Source organism: Eschrichtius robustus, chromosome 3 (assembly GCF_028021215.1).
Source record: "Eschrichtius robustus isolate mEscRob2 chromosome 3, mEscRob2.pri, whole genome shotgun sequence".
NCBI classification, from domain to species: Eukaryota; Metazoa; Chordata; class Mammalia; order Artiodactyla; family Eschrichtiidae; genus Eschrichtius; species Eschrichtius robustus.
This window is the reverse complement of record NC_090826.1, coordinates 32,498,093-32,502,794: the sequence shown is the minus strand read 5'-3', so window position 1 is coordinate 32,502,794 and position 4,702 is coordinate 32,498,093.

The window sequence follows — 4,702 nt, the reverse complement described above, 5'->3', positions numbered from 1 at the left end:
GGCCCCGCCCCGCCTGCTGCGCCGCCCCTCCCCGGTCAGCTCAACCCTCCGCAGAGGGCACCCCCAACGCCCTCACAGCTCAGGCAGGGCGGCAGCGAGGGCGCCCCTCCGCTGCCCACATCCTGCCAGGGGCTGGTCCTCCCCAGGCCCCTCTGCCCCGCCCCCGCCCGGCGCCTGAGGCGGTGGTGGAACTCTGGCCTGGTGGTCTGCGTCCGCAGCAGGGTCCTACCCCAGCCCCCTCCCCAGAGGCACGGGCTGACCGTTCTTTGCGGCTGGCAGAGAGTCCTGTCTGAGGACCTGCCCTTGTCCACTGCTGGCCCAGCTGTGGGTGGATGTGGGACGAACTCAGAGGCACCTGGAGCCCAGGATGGCCACCCCAGGGCCTTCACTGTCCACGACGGGGTCTGGGGATGTGTAGACAGGTCCTGGTCCATCTCCAGTTGCCTGCCCTTCCCAGGTGCAAAAGTGGGCATTTCTGGGCACTTCTGTTAAGAGTGTGGAGTTGCCCTCGGTGTGCTATATTTGTGGATCTGAATTACCAAACCGCTGGCCACAAGGAGGCATGTGGGTCACCTCCAGAAAGAGCTAAATGAACAGCATGATTTAGGGCCAAAGCCGATGGCATTCATCTTCCCTGTCTTCCTCCCTTGACCTGCCTCTGCTGTCTGGGGAAGACGTGCACTTTAGGGAAACAAAAAATCTTGGGGGCTTTATTGACCCCATCTGGTCACCATGTTGAACCATCAGGAGTTCAGCTCTGTGGAAAAGTTTTTTTGCTGAGCCAAGTACGGTGGATACGTCGGGTGGCCCAGGATGACAATGCCCAGCACGGGTGACATAGTTTCCCGTAACCTTCTGCACGGCAGTCATCAATAATCAACCTTGATATTTTTTCTTTCAAATCTGGATAGAATTTCAAAATGACCAGCACAGAACTCCAGGTGGCCACCACCAACAGATTAGAGTTGGCATGTGGAGTGAAAACTACCTGCCATCTCCTGCTAAGGAGCGATCCACTGCCCCCAGTGCTCTGGGACACTGGGCAGCCTGGGGCCAGGCGTGGAGCGAGGGCAAGGCTTGTTAGCACCTGCCCCCGTCCAGAAGCTGTCAAAAACAGACTGGTCACCCAAGTCTGCGTCACCCTGTGTGCCCAGGAGCCCTGTCCTGTTTCTTGGGGCCTGTGAGCCAGAGAAAAGGCCCCCGTCCCAGGGGAATGACAGACGGCAATTAAGCTGAGCTGGGTGGGGAGGTTCCCGGAAACCACTGCTCTCCTTGGAGCGGCCGCCGGCAGTTAGAGTGTTTATTTGATTTCTGACTTGGTAAGCCTGTAATTTACCTGGTGGAGCAGACTGCGTCCAGCTGCCCGAACCCTGAAATACTGTGTCATTAAAAGCAGAGCCTGGGCCCGCCCCAACCCACGGGCACAGCCCAGGACGTGCAGCCCTGGAATTCACTCTGCGCCCCAAGGAGGGGCTCCGGGAGCGCAGGTCTGGCAGCAGGGGTGGAGGCTGGGGCCTTGCTGCAGGACAGCAGCCCCTCCGCCTGGACCTGGGAGGGCCTTGGGAGCCAGTGCACAGGAAGAGACCCTCCCCATGGACACAGGAGACTGGAAAGGGGTGAGCTCCCCATCAGTGTAGGGATCTAAGCTCTGGCCTACATGTTAGGGGACATGACTTGGTGGCTTCCTCCTCTGGGTCTATTTCCCATCTGTAACATGAAGCATGGACTTTTTGATCTGAAAAGGCCCTTCAGCCAGGGAATCTGTCTGCCAACCCTGTCTCACACTGAGCCCAGAGGCAGCTTGCTAACCCTGAACACGGAGCTCAGGTGGCCATCACGAATCAGAGCTTCCACATAACATGGAACCTGTTTGTTATTCTAGTACTTACCTACCAGTTCTCTACCCAACATGGAGGATTGTCTCTTAGGTAAATATAAATCTTAAATTAGCAGCTTATTTTGAGAACTAACATTTTTCACTTGAAAATTTTTACTTGTAATTTTCTGAATTTTAATTTTTTTTTTAATTGCGAAAGTGGAAAAATCAAAACATGTTAGCTCACCAGCTACAAATTACCAAAAAAGAAATGGCAGTCTTAATGGTAGTTTCATCAATGACTACCATTAAAATGGAAGAATTGACAACTAATTTTTTATTTTATTTTATTTTTTTTTTGACAATTTTTTAATTTGGTATTTTTAGGCCCAGCCAATGATTAGCTTGGTCGGGTACACCAGGAATGTCTGTCATATTATCCAAAGGTTGGTAGATGTGGAGTACACCTCACCTACCAATCAAGCTGTGCACAGCAGGAGTGGAGTTACAATCCTTTTTCAAGCAGAACAACTGAAAAACAGTAAGTTATTGCTTATGTACCTGGCCATGAGACTTCCAGCAACTTTTGCCATCCAGTTACCAAATGAAATCAAATAGGAAAAGCCCTGAGGAGTGGAACAGTTGTGAATGGACACGAAGCCCATGTATGTTATCCCGAGAGTTATATGTTTGCTTAGCCAAGCAATGCAGCTGCAGTACTCTTGCTCAGGGCCTGGCTTGTTTACCTGGCCAGACTAGAATAAATAAGGGTGGTCAATTCAGACCCACTGACAGCAATAAGAAATCAGTGACAGTTGATAGGCAGGGAGGACACATAGGAAAAAAGGCTAAGGTGAAATGCACAACAGTTTTGGTGTTTGCAGTGCAATCCCGGCCTCAAGACCAAGTCATCATAATGTGAGGTTCACTGTCTTCAAACTAAGATAGGGTAGTAACATGTTCTGGAAAAATCCCTAAGAAATAGGAAAAAAGGCAGCACAGCAAGAGTACAGATTTTTGGAGCCAAATGGATTTGAATCCTGGTTCTTCTTCCTCTGTAGAGCAGGATACTGGCTTTCCTTCCAAGCTATTTAAAAAGATCATATATGGACACAAACATTTAGGACAACATCTGGCATATAAATGCTTAACAACTGGTACCCGTTGGTATTATTACAAATGAATTTGCTAGTTTTGAGCCCCTTCCGTGCTTTTCCACTAAACCTTTTCTCCTCCCAGAATGTATTCTGTGGTGTTTTATTTCAGAGCTGTGCTTTTCCCACCGCAATCCTTTTGAGGGCAGGACTTGTGTTCTCACCTGCTTTAAAGGCCTGGGACAAATGCCCGGTTATGCCGGCAGTGGCCAGGGCTGTGACACTGTGCTCTGTGTTTCCAGAGACACGGGGATCCCAGTGGCCTGCTGAGGGCACTCAGCACCACCAGGTGCCCTTTTGGCAGTTTAAACAGGGGTTGTCCATCCCAAGTGTTATTCCTTATGGGGAGGCCTTTTGTGAGCACTTGACCCACTTTTTAAAAAAATGTGCTTTTCATTTATTACAAAAGTAATGCAGTTTTGGAGAAAAGTTTGGAAAAAAACAAAAAATAACACAATTCAAATCACTATAATCCTCCAAGTCAGATAAACATGCTAGAAATATTTTGTTGAATTTATTTCTAGGCTTTTTTCTTAGAATACATATAAAACATAGATGTTTACATATTACAGATAGGTATTTGTACAAAATTGGGATCATACTGTATTATATAAACTGCTTTAGATGTGCTTTTCCCACTTTATTATATGGTGTAATTTTCCCCGTTAATAAATATTTTTTGAAAATACGGCTGTCTAGTTTCCCATCACCTGAACTCCGTAAGACTCAGTTTTCACCACTAAAAAGTAGGTCCCACAACCTCTTTCTTGTGCTGGCAGCATCTGGAGCAGACACGCTGTGAGGAAGTCCAGCAGTCAGGACTGCTCCCGGGGCTACACCCCCGGGTCTGTTCCTCCATGCAGCCGTCACAGGGCCTGCACAGATGGGGCCCGGCCCTGGAGGAGCTAGTGAGGGGATGCATGAGCAAAGCCAAGCCCCGTGTTCTCAGTCCTGGTGCTGGAGCAACAGAGCAATGGAAACGAGGACAGGGAGGCCAGGCAGTCCCAGGAAGGCAGCTTTGACCTTCAGCCTGCAGCAAAGGCCCCACAGCGCCCTGGGTCCACTTCCCACAGGCCAGAGCCCTCCTGAGCAACAGAGGGTCAGTGCTGTGCTGTGACTGGTTGAGCGAGGTGGCTAGGCCACTGCTCCCCAGACTCTGGGCTCCCCGTCCTGCCTGGCAGAGTAGGGCCCAGACCAACCATGGAGACCATGACTGTCTCCCCACAGGCCTGGGGTTGTCCTGCTGTAGACTGAGGCTAGAGCTCAGGAAACACCCCAGGACTCCATTACGACTGATGGGGAGATGGCCACGCTTCCAACTCCAGCTCTGCCACGTCATCCTGGGTGACCTGAACAGTCATGTCACCTGAGCCTTGGTTGACCTCTGCACAAGGTTCTGGTGTGGAAACAGTGAGTTAACACCTGTGGACACCCAGAGGGGCACTGGGAAGGCCACTGTAGCTCCAAACCCACTGAGCTTCCCAAGCTGCTGGCTGGTCTCAACCTCCCTAGGCTATCAGGAGTCGGTCCTCTCTTGGAGGGCTGGCTGTACTAAGCTCCTCATACATATCCTTTCTTGGCTCTTATAAAAGCCCTGAAGTCACTGCCATCACCCTGCTTCACTAAAGCCTGCCCTAACGCTGTGGGCAGTCAGGCAGACTGACCTGTGACGGCCACAGTCTGCACTCAGAGGGGGCGCCTGGGCCTTGAGGTGGGGGGGTCTCTTTCGGCA